At 38.7% G+C, this 12,973-nt stretch overlaps 1 protein-coding gene across 2 annotated transcripts in view; it reads left to right on the top strand.

The window, feature by feature from the left end:
- Positions 1-11,704: 11,704 nt before the first annotated feature.
- Positions 11,705-12,973, top strand: part of sestd1 (SEC14 and spectrin domains 1) — a 45,316-nt gene continuing 44,047 nt past the window's right edge. Inside the window, exon 1 of one of the 2 annotated variants that reach the window (XM_017470256.3) lies at positions 11,705-11,845. The gene's annotated coding sequence lies outside the window, so the exon portion shown is untranslated. The remainder of the gene's footprint in view (positions 11,846-12,973) is intronic. The other variant, XM_047156211.2, reaches the window with a different exon arrangement.

Raw genomic sequence — 12,973 nt, 5'->3', positions numbered from 1 at the left:
CATTTGCATAATGCTAACAAGCCCCTCACATTAGCTTTTTTTGTTCGTTACTAGCAATAGGGGACAGATTAATTGACTTCCAGTAAGTCAGTGCAAATCATTTGGTAACCAAATGACGCTGCCTGATGAATGGGTTCATGTAAAATTAATATTAGCATACAGACTAGCGCTCAGTGATTGAGCATTATAGGGCAAGGATGAGTCTAGTCGTATATGTTAGGAGCTGTGTGTTAGGGGTGTGTGCACTGCGAACATGGACAATGAAGAAGTACGTAAACACACAAAGATTTCAGTCTCTAAAGGAGCAATTTTTTTTTGTGCCAAAAGTGGGTAAACTGAAAGAAAATGCTGGTGTAACTATGTCTATAGGTTTGAACATTTTGAACTGCTGTGGATGGATTGCCTGATTTGGGTCTTTTACATAAATATACATAGAGTAAGTAGTGTGTTTTTGATATCTTGAGTCACTGGAAGCATGTAATCTCTCAGTGGTATTGCTAAAGGGAAAAATATTGAACGCATTAAGCCAGGCGTCTTCAGTTTTATCCACAAAGGGATATTTGACTCCTATCTGGCTGGTATGAAAGCCTGCAGCCACACCGGCCCTTTGTAGATAAGACTGAAGACCTCTGCGTTAAACAATTGGAAAGTATGCAACAAATCAAATTTCTAAACATGACTTTGGCACGCCTATCTGTTGGAGATGTACGGTCCCCTCCAAAACTATTGGAACGGCAAGGCTGATTCCTTTGTTTGTGTTGTACACCAAAGACTTCTGGGTTTGAGATCAAAAGATGGATATGAGATGAGAGTGTAGGATTTCAGCGTTTATTTCCTGGTATTTACATCTAAATGTGTTAAACGACATAGAACATATAACCTTTTGTATCAGACCACCCCATTTTTAGCTGAGCAAAAGTATAGGAACAGACTTAAGACTTAAAGTAAATAACAGTTAATATTTGGTTGCCTAGCCCTTGCTTGCAATAACTGCATCTAGCCTCTGACTCAATGGCATCACCAAAATGTTGGTTTCTTCTTTTAACCCTAACCCTTTTCCAGGCGTTTACCACAGCGTCTTTCAGATGTTCGTTTCTGGGAGTTTCTCCCTTCAGTCTCCTCTTCGGGAGGTGAAATGCACTCGGCGCCTAACCAGGTGATTTTCAGATGATGGAAATAACCTTGCTTGTAGTTGACACCTCAGAGGTTTCCAGAGTTTCTTTGAGTAGAAATGTCGTCTTCAACAAGGTTTTCAAATAGTGTCTAGCTGCCCACATTTAAACACAAGCACTTGCCTTTAAGCCTGAACATATCATGAGTACTAAACTGTAAAATGTAATGTGATCAAATATAAAAGCAACAGACAAATTAATAATAAGAGACTAACTAATACAATGGTTATATGAATGAAAAGATGCCGCTTTCTCCACAGCTCTGCCTTTTAGTTACGGCATTATAGCTAGACCTGCCTATGTACACTCGGTTATCACCCCTACACTCCGATTGTGCTTCCCCCAAACAAACCAAACTCTTCCTCCTGTATGAGCTCACAGATGCCCATGATTTGGCTAGTCTTGCAGTGATTGACAGAGGACGCAGAGAACGCCTCTCCCACCCACAGAGCATAGGCAGTTTTGCTCTCTTGGCTCCCCTGGCATGAATGGCTGTGGCATTGTCAGGATACAAACTTGCAATCTCTAAATGATATGGTGAACATGTTTTATTGAGGCACACGGGAGCCCCCAAAGTGCACCCTTTTAAAGCACTTTACGATACGAGCATACTTAATAATCATTTCTCATTCCGTGTCAAGCTCTATTTTCACTCCTGTTCCCTGATGTGCCTGTTCCTGACACATTTCTACTTCTGTAGCTCCTCTCATACTCTGGATCTGCCTGATCCATTCTGATACGTCTTCTGCACATGTGATTCACCTTCCAATGCTGTGAATAATCTCACCTGAATACTCTCGAGACTTGGACCTCCAAAGTCCTGCCATGAACATATTCCTCGATTATGCGTTGTAAATCTAAATCCGTCTTATGCTCATTTAAGCTTCTTTTTCATAATACGTCGTATGAATACCAAACGTCCTGTAATACATTCACTATTGTTTGCTTGATTGTCTACTGTTCTGTAATGATCAGAATCCTTTCCAAATCCCACTATTTCACCTAGAAGAGGGTGTGTTTTCTTTTAAATCTGGTTGCTCTCGCACTTTTATTTGGCTCACCACTGACTCCTCTGGACTGCCATGAAGGATCAAGGTCTAAAAATAAATTCCATGTTGATTTCTCATTGTGTCTATTTCTATTGCTATTATTTAAAAAAAAAAAAGGTAATAACAACATAGTATTATTATTATTATTATTATTATTATTATTATTAACACATATTAATGTACCCATTATGGCCACATGTAATTGATAACCTTATCAGGTGCCACAAGTATACTTCTCAAACTGATTCACGGTTCCCATAGCAACAAGCACCGTGTGCCTTTGTTTAGGTTTGGTTTCCACACCAATGTTCAATAGTGGGCCTGGGTTACTGTGTGTGTGGAATTTCGCATGTTATTACCATCTATATACAGTATCTCAAAAAAATGAGTACACCCCTCACATTTTTGTAAATATTTGATTATATGTTTTTATGTGACAACACTGAAGAAATGACACTTTTCTACAATGGAAAGTAGTGAGTGTACAGCTTGTGTAACAGTGTGAATTTGCTGTCCCCTCAAAATAACTCAACACACAGCCATTAATGTCTAAACCGCTGGCAACAAAAGTGAGTACACCCCTAAGTGAAAATGTCCAAATTGGGCCCAATTAGTCATTTTCTCTCCCCAGTATCCTGTGACTTGCTAGTGTTACAAGGTCTCAGGCGTGAATGGGCTGCAGTTGTGTTAAATTTGGTGTCATCGCTCTCACACTCCCTCATACTGGTCACTGGAAGTTCAACATGGCACCTCATGGCAAAGAACTCTCTGAGGATCTGAAAAAAAGAATTGTTGCTCTACATAAAGATGGACTAGGCCATAAGAAGATCGCCAAGACCCTGACACTGAGCTGCAGCACGGTGGCCATACAGTGGTTTAACAGGACAGTTTCCACTCAGAACAGGCCTCGCCATGGTCGACCAAAGAAGTTGAGTGCACGTGCTCAGCATCATACCCAGAGGTTGTCTTTGGGAAATAGATATATGAGTGCTGCTAGCATTGCTGCAGAGGTTGAAGGGTGGGGGTGGGGGTTAGCCTGTCAGTGCTTAGACCATACGCCGCACACTGCATCAAATTGGTCTGCATGGCTGTCATCCCAGAAGGAGGCCTCTTCTAAAGATGATGCACAAGAAAGCCCACAAACAGTTTGCTGTAGACAAGCAGACTAATGACATGGATTACCATGTCCTGTGCTCTGATGAGACCAAGATAAACTTATTTGGTTCAGATGGTGTCAAGCGTGTTTGGTGGCAACCAGGTGAGGAGTACAAAGACAAGTGTGTCTTGCTTACAGTCAAGCATGGTGGTGGGAGTGTCATGGTCTGGGGCTGCATGAGTGCTGCCGGCACTGGGGAGCTACAGTTCATTGAGGGAACCATGAATGCCAACATGTACTGTGACATACTGAAGCAGAGCATGATCACCTCCCTTCGGAGACTGGGCTGCAGGGCAGTATTCCAGCATGATAACGATCCCAAACACACCTCCAAGACGACCACTGCCTTGCTAAAGAAGCTGAGGGAGAAGGTGATGGACTGGCCAAGTACGTCTCCAGACCTAAACCCTATTGAGCATCTGTGGGGCATCCTCAAACGGAAGGTGGAGGAGCACAAGGTCTCTAACATCCACCAGCTCCGTGATGTCGTCATGGAGGAGTGGAAGAGGACTCCAGTGGCAATCTGTGAAGCTCTGGTGAACTCCATGTCCAAGAGGGTTAAGGCAGTGCTGGAAAATAATGGTGGCCACACAAAATATTGACACTTTGGGCCCAATTTGGACATTTTCACTTAGGGGTGTACTCACTTTTGTTACCAGCGGTTTAGACATTAATGGCTGTGTGTTGAGTTATTTTGAGGGGACAGCAAATTTACACTGTTACACAAGCTGTACACTCACTACCTTACATTGTAGCAAAGTGTCATTTCTTCAGTGTTGTCACATGAAAATATATAATCAAATATTTACAAAAACGTGACGGGTGTACCCACTTTTGTGAGATACTGTGTGTGGGTGTATATATATATATATATATATATATATATATATATATATATATATATATATATATATATATATATATATATATAAATACAATACATAAATATGACCTAAAACTTCATCAGATTTTCACACAAGTCATAAAGGTAGATCAAGAGAACCTAATTAAATAAATAAGAAAAAATATTATACTTGGTCATTTATTTATTGAGGAAAATGGGACAATATTGCATGTCTGTGAGTAGCAAAAGTATGTGAACCTTTGTTTTCAGTATGTGGTGTGACCCCCTTGTGCAGCAAGAACTGCAACTAAACATTTGCGGTAATTGCTGATCAGTCCTGCACATCGGCTTGGAGGAATTTTATCCCGTTCCTCAGTACAGAACAGCCTCAACTCTGGGGTGTTGGTGGGTTTCTTCACACGAACTGCTTGCTTCAGGTTCTTCCACAACATTTCTATTGGATTAAGGTCAGGACTTTGACTTGGCCATTCCAAAACATTAACTTTATTCTTCTTTAACTATTTTTGGTAGAATACTTGGGGTCGACTATTACCCACTTTCTCTTCAGATTTAGTTCATGGACAGATGCACTAACATTTTCCTTTAGAATTCGCTAAATATAATTCAGAATTCATTCTTCCATCAATGCAAAACAGGCCAAAACATGATACTACCACCAGCATGTTTCACAGATGGGATAAGGTTCTTATGCTGGAATGCAGTGTTTTTCTTTCTCCAAACACAATGCTTCTCCTGTAAACCAAAAATTCTATTTTGGTCTCATCTGTCCAAAAAACATTTTCCATTAGCCTTCTGGCTTGTCTACATGATCTTTAGCAAACTGCAGATGTGCAGCAATGTACTTTTTGAAGAGCAGTGACTTTCTCCTTGCAACTCTCCTTGCAACTCTGCTCTCCTTGAAAACACCAGACTCTAATTTCACCTTTAAAGGAGACCTATTTTGAGCCTTTTTACAAGATATAATATAATTCTCAGGTGTCCCCAGAATGTGTCTGTGAAGTTTCAGTTCAAAGTACCCCACTGATCATTTATTATACCATGCTGTAAATGCCCCTTTTTGGGTGGAATCAAAAACACGCTGTTTTCGTGTGTGTCTCTGTATATGCAAATGAGCTGCTGCTCCCCACCCCCTTTCCAGAAGAGGGCTGTGCCTTTACAACTCGTGCTTCAAATACTACGGTGACAACAAATCAACATACCAAGAACACCCACAAGACCCACCCCACATCTGCTTCCAACACATCAACTTTGAGAACTGACTGTTCACTTGCTGCCTAATATATCCCACCCCTTCACAGGTGCCATTGTAACGAGATAATCAATGGCATTCATGCCTAATTCAGCCAAGGTTGAACCACGCCTACATCGATCAAAAAGTGCAGGGTATTTGTTGGTACCTTGAATAGCGAAGGCTACAGCAGGGGGGAGGTCCTCTATACAAAACCCCACAGTTATGGAACAGCCTCATAAATCAGGGAAACCAATATGACTGACACCGTAAATACGGTGTTCAGCCCTATATGTATGAACCAGAGTCGGACACTCATGAAGGAGAAACTCTGGCAGAAGTAACAACTGTGAGAATACACCAGGACGTTTCTGAATGGTTACTCTGTGAATACAGTCAGAGACAATGGTAACTTTAGCCACATTAGCCATGGAATCTGCTAACAAGCTCATTCACAAAGCAGTCTGGTGTAAAATGATTCGCACAAAATGTACACAGTTTTCAAAAAATCACCTTGACGTATTGTTCATAATAATGGAGCGGTTATGAATTATACAGACAGTAAAGCATTTTCGGGTTAAAAATAAAAAAGGAGGACATAGCTCTGGTCTCAGTGAATGCAATCAGGCACAATGGTAACTTTAACAGCATTAACTTTAGCTAATAGGGCAGAGTCCGTCACCACTCGTGGGCGGGGCCTGTTCCAATGTGACATCACGTTGGAGAGAAAATGTACACGACTCATTTTGACACACTGTTTATGATTTATGGGGAATATAAAAAAAAGGAATGGGTGGATTTTTTTTTTACCATTGTAACGTAGTTGTGTACACACTGCTGACACACATGTATGTTCAAACACCATGTAAAAGTGAATTTTGCATAATAGGTGCCCTTTAAATTAACTGCTAATCCTAGAGGTTCACATAATTTTGCTACTCACATGTATGTAATATTGGATCATCAAGTATAATATTTTGTCTCATTTGTTTAATTGGGCTCTCTACTGTCTACTTTTAAGATTTGTTTGAAAAGGTCATATGTATGCAGCTATATAGAAACTTTTTAAAGGGTTCACAAACTTCCAAGCACCACTGTGTGTGTATATATATACATATATATAATATATATAAAATAAAGACTCTGATCAGAAGATGAATCAATCAATCAATCAGTGACGTGTTATCTATGTCTTGAATCATGCAAGTTATTCTGCACAACAAATTGCTCTAGACAATTTCTTCCACCATTCTTGCTCATCTTCTACAAAGTTTCAACAACAGAAATTGAGAAATGGAGAACCAGAACAGAGATTATGGGAGTAAATCCAGACCTGGCAGGTAACTGGAGCGAAGATTAGCTCCATTGTTCTGCTTTGTTGAGGGGAGTTTTCCATTTTCCAAGCTTGTTCCTAGCTTCAGAACAGGTGTCTGTTCTTCTTACATCTATCTCATGCCTATTTCTGACTGTAAGTGAAGCTCATGAAAGTCATGCAGCACTTGGTCTCTCAGTTACTCTATAACACTTTAACATCACTTTACCTATACTGGATTCAGCTTCTCTCGCAAAGTCACTCAGGATAACAGCGCTGAGTAAACGATAATATAAATGTAAGACAAGTGATGCTCCTGCAGGACTCGAGGTTCCTGAATATAGTTGGAGCTGAAATGAAGCGTGAAGAACAAGAGGACGTGGTACAATAAGTAGAGTTGGCTGTTCTCACTGCACTCATCATGGAGTGTTTGTTTTAAAATACAATGAGTGCAAAGGGGTTGTCAGAGCTATCAAACTGATGCTACGTCACTCCCATGAGGTATTACAAGTAATAATTCTCTGGATTAAATTCTCTCCCACTTGTAAGGTGATTGGGATGAAAAGAAGAAATGAAATTTATACTTAAACGTGCTCCAATAAAGCAGGCTCATATGGTGTTTGATGAGGATCAGTAGCAAAGGAAAGACTTACAAAGCAATATTCATTTTCTCATTCGGTCAGGTTGCTGTGGATCCAGAGTCTGATTTTAAAATGTTAAAAAAACAACAACCATTCAACTGTAAAGCATGTAAAGTTTAAAAGGCTACAAGTTTATAATGTGTAAAGATTAAACGGTTAAAAATGTTGAAACATGTTTAAAAGTTAATGCGTTAAAGCATTAAAATGCTAAAATTCTGCTATGCTAACCCAGCTGCATGTTATTACTTACATTACACTGGAAAGTCCTTCCATAAATGTTAAATAAATGTCTTCTTACGGAAAATTCCGGTTTCACTATATAAACATTTACATATTTTTACATTTATACAATTTGCTTATGTGGAGCATCCTCGTCATATACCAATCAGTCATAAGATTAAAACCACCTGCCTAATGTTGTGTAGGTCCCCCTTGTGACATAAATTAACCGTTGAGGCATGGACTCTACAAGACCTCTGAAGGTGTGCTGTGGTATCTGGCACCAAGACGTTAGCAGCAAGACCTGTAAGTTGCGAGGTGGGGCCTCCATGGATCAGACTTGTTTGTCCAGCACGTCCCACAGATGGAATTGGGATCTGGGGAATTTGGAGGCCAGGTCAACACCTTGAACTCTTTGTCATGTTCCTCAAACCCTTCCTGAACAATTTTTACAGTGAGGCAGGGCGTATTATCCTGCTGAAAGATACCATTGTCATTATCAAAGTAACATCCACATGATTCCCCAGCAAACATTGCCCAGAGCATCACACTGCCTCTGCCAACTTGCCTTCTTCCCATAGTGCATCCTGGTCCCATCTCCAGGTAAACACCGGACATGCACATGACTGTCCACATGATGTAAAAGAAAACATGATTCATCAGATCAGGCCACCTGCTTCCATTGCTCCATGGTCCAGCTGTGATGCTCACATGCCCATTTTAGGCACCACTTTTTTGTAGGTACTAACCACTGCATACCAAGAACAGCCCACAAGCCATACCCCACATCTGCTTCCAACATGTCAACATTGAGAACTGACTGTTCACTTGCTACCTAATATATCCCACCCCTTAACAGGTGCCATTGTAACGAGATAATCAATGTCATTCACGGCTACTTCAGCCAGTGTTGAACAGCCGATGTCATCCACCATGCCTACATCGATCAAAAAGTGCAGGGTATTTGTTGGTACCTTGAAAGGTGAAGGCTACAGCAGGGGGAAGAGCTTTCTCTTACAAAGCCCCACAGTTATGGAACAGCCTTCCAATTAGTGTTTGGGACTCAGACAGTCTCAGTGTATAAGTCCAGGCTGAAAACATATTTGTTTAGTCAAGCTTTTTGTGAATAGTTTTCTTAGTTTCTTAGATTTTTCTTAGGTAAAGGAGCAGATCTAGAGGGCTCACAGGCATTTTGTGTGGTACAGTGAGATGTGTTGATTTGTATTGCGATCATAAATTGTCGGTTATAGGCTTGTATTATCCGAGTTGAAAAGTCCATTAACTCCACGAATCCATTAACTCAAAAGGCCAACATTTCATTACAGTGTCGGCTCTTATCTGGGATCAGCCGGAGAACATCATGGCCAATTTAAATTAAGAGCATTTCATTAGTATTCATTGTATTTGTGCAAATGGAGAGAAATACTATTATTCAAATCTTTTAATTCTCACAGGATTAGTGCAGATTGGTAATAAATACGTTATAGATTTAGATTGGAGGTCGTGCATACATTACTGACTGAAGGGGGGGGGGGGGTCATTATTTCTCAATTAGGAAACATTTCAGAGGCTCACTGTTCAAACACCAACCCGTGTTTGTGACTGTGTTAACCACCTGGAGTAAAAAGAGCCACAATAAGAGCTAAATTGTCAGGGCATCTGTGAATATAGATTAAACTAGACTAAACTAGATGACAGCCCTAAACAGCAAGTTTTAAATAATGTGATCAGAAACCATTCTCATCAGTTAACAAATGCTGAAGTGTAAAATACTGTAGGTTGTGGCTTTCTGTATACCCAGAAATGCATGATATACACTTAATGTCAACAGGTTGTTTGAGAGTCTTGGGGCGGTCACCTTTTATTGTTGTAAAGTGAGATAGAGGCAAAAAAGACCAATAAAATACCTGCTAGTTAAGCAGGTGTTAGTGTGAAGTGAAAATGTCCCAAAAGGAGGCACGTGACTGTGGTCCATGCAGAGTAAATGACAGCAAGCAGAGTGAGATATCACCTCTCAAGAAATGAGAGAGAGAGAAAAAACCATTAGAGAAAAAGAGTAAATATCTGTAAATATTTTAAAAGGCTGTGCAACATAACTGCATAACAAGCGTAAATGCAACCGAACGCTTCCGATAACTGGAGATCAGTCTTTCACTTACTTCTAGGACTAGGATTTACTCCTATGCTTTGGATCATTGTCTTGCTGCATAATCCAGTTGCGGCTGAGTTTCAATTTACGGACTGAAGACCGGACATTCTCCTTTAGGATCTTCTGGTAGAGATCAGAATTCACGTTTCCCTTAATTATTAAAGTTGCCCAGACACTGAAGCAGCAAAACATCCCCACACCATCACACTTCCTCCACCATGCTTGTCCGTAGGTATGATGCTTTTTTTTGTGGAATTCTGTGTTTGGTTTACAGGAGATGTAAGAGGACCCCTGTCTTCTAAATGGTTCCACTTTCGACTCATCAGTCCACAGAACATTCTCCCAAAAGGTTTAAGCATCATCAAGGTGTGTTTTGGCAAAATTCAGACGAGTCTTAATGTTCTTCTGGGTTAGCAGTGGTTTTCACCTTGTCACTCTTCCATGGATGCCATTTTTGCCCAGTGTCTTTCTGATAGTGGAGTCATGAACGGTGACCTTTATTGATGCAAGAGATCCCTGTAGTTGCTCTGATGTTGTCCTTGGCTCTTTTGTGACTTCCTGGATGGGTCGTTGCTGTGCCCTTGGAGGAATTTTGGAAGGTTCACTACTGTGCAGAGTTTATCAATTTCCTAACCCTAGCTTTGTAACCCTTCCCAGACTGATGTATTTCAATCAACTTCTTCCTCATCATTTTTTAAATTTCTTTCAATTTTGGCATAGTGTGTTACTGGATAAGACCTTTAAACCAACTTCATGCTGTTGAAAAAGTTCTATTTAAGAACTGACTTCATTGAACAGGGTTTGCAGTAATCAGATCTGGTTGCGTCTGGTCCAGCTGAACCCCATTATGAATGCAGTTTCATAGATTTTTGGAATTAGTAACTACGGGGGCAAATACATTTTCACACAAGCCCAGTTGGTATTGGATAACTTTTGTTGCTCCAATAAACAACTATAACTTAAAAACTGTATTTTGTGTTTACTCAGGTTGCCTTTGTTTTATCTTTTATTTTGTTTTAATTTCTGAAATAATTTAGTATTAGATGTACACAAAAACAGAAGAAATCAGGATGGGGGAAACTACTTTTCCAGAACACTGTACACCGTACACACAAATCTCAATGACTGTCTTTCCCCCCCTTTAATGATTATTAAGGGTTACATTCTTTTATTAAAGAATTATTATTCACATTAATTTAAATTAAATTTATTATTTCAATTATATTATTATTTCAATTAAATTTATTATTAAAAATAACATTGTGTTACTTTTCATGACTTTTTAAATCTTTTCAGCTGAAAGATTCTATAAAATACTATAGAATGAGCACAGTAGAAAAAAATGTGGAGAAAATATATTTAGAAAGGGAGCTGATCTTTATACAGACATATACAGTAAACAATGCAAACAAGGTGTGCAAGAGTCTAATCTATCTAATCCAAAGGTTCCACAAGGTAATAATAATAATAATAATAATAATAATAATAATAATAATAATAATAATAATAATAAATGTTCAAAAAGGTAAAAAAAAAAAGAATGTATGTAGTAGGTTTTATAACAATATTAATTGTTTTCATTATACATGAATTATATTATGCCCAATAATAGTAATAATAATAATAATAATAATAATAATAATAATAATAAAATGTATTATTATTTTTCATATGTACTTTTCTGTTCATAGTGTACTAGGAATGAGAACAAATGTAAAATAAATATCAAAACCTTACCTCGATGATAATAAAAACCATAAACTCTTTGACATCAAATAAACTATTTGTTTACTATAAAGTTGATTTATTTTCTTTAAATGACGCACCATCAAGTGAACATGCAGGCCGGGTCAGATTAAAACTTAACTCCGCCCATCATCTATAACAAATTCCATTGGTCGACGTGTTTTATGGACGTGGTTTGGTTGATACAACCCGCCCCTCTTCCACAAAACACAGCGGCTAAGCTTTTTAGCAGCTCTGTGTTCATTTAATAATAAACAGTGCTGTGGTTATAACTGCGTATGATATCAGCGCGTGAAGCAGAGAGCAAGGTAATGTGTGACCGAGAGCGTCATTTAAAATGCGAATTTGTCCGTTATGACCGGAGCGTTACAATGCGTCTTTTTAGTTATATATTTATTTATTTTAAAAGCTAAAGGAGGGTCAGCAGCCGTTAGTACTGGAATCATTTAACCCATTTCAGTGGGTGCTAAGCTAACACAGCTAAGGGCTAGTTCAATGAGATTCTCTTTGATGTTAATGATAAATACTGAATGCTAACAAATGTAGCATTTGACTGTATTAATCCTGTTGTATTCAACTATGCAGGTTTTGTCCACACACACACACGCATGCGGACTGAGGGGGGGATAACAATTATAACTAAAACTCAGGGAAAACGCCGTTTGACCGTTATTATTATTATTATTATTATTATTATTATTATTATTATTATTATTAAATGTTGAAATCGCGTGCACACATTCCAAACAGTTTAACGGTCATTCCAGGCTTCGTGCACAATCTGAACTGTGATAATAGAAGTGTATGGGAGAAGTACCCGGATGTAGCCGTGGCGTACTTGTTAAAACGCGAGTGTATAGGAGTCAAGGTGGTAGTTTCAAACCGGGCCGCATACTAATATACTAGTACACTAAACAGTATGTACAAATAGTACGCAATCTATTTCATGCACTGTAATGAGCTTCTTATGTAAATGACCGTTCAGTACTTCTGAGTGCTGTGTAGGCCAGGCAGATGGATTGGTTTTGCTAAAATAATTTTTCAAAATATATTATTTAATTCAGAAATATTTATTAGTTATTTAAAAAGTTTTTAAAAAATGGAAGATAATTGTTTTTGCTTCTGCTGACGAGTTTTTCAGACTCAGATTAACTGAAATATGACCCAGAACTTTAAAAAAAAAAAACTTAGTAAAATATATTTTGTAAGTAGTTTATGTAGTGTTATTATCCGTAAATATTCCTCTTTGAGTTGGTGAGAGTTGAATTACTGATGGTGGTGGTGTTGTTTTGTTTGTTTGTTTGTTTGTTTGTTGTTGTTAAATCTGAGGTCATGTTTTCCTCAGTTGCATAGTCCAAATCGGTGAGAAAATACATTTGTTTTCTGTTTAGTTTTTTTTGGTTGTGCATTATGTCAAATTAAAGGAAATCTCCACT

The sequence above is a fragment of the Ictalurus punctatus genome, chromosome 6, assembly GCF_001660625.3.
Source record: "Ictalurus punctatus breed USDA103 chromosome 6, Coco_2.0, whole genome shotgun sequence".
Classification (NCBI taxonomy): domain Eukaryota; kingdom Metazoa; phylum Chordata; class Actinopteri; order Siluriformes; family Ictaluridae; genus Ictalurus; species Ictalurus punctatus.
The sequence above is the reverse complement of the archived record's forward strand: the minus strand, read 5'-3'. Positions and strand labels throughout refer to the sequence as shown.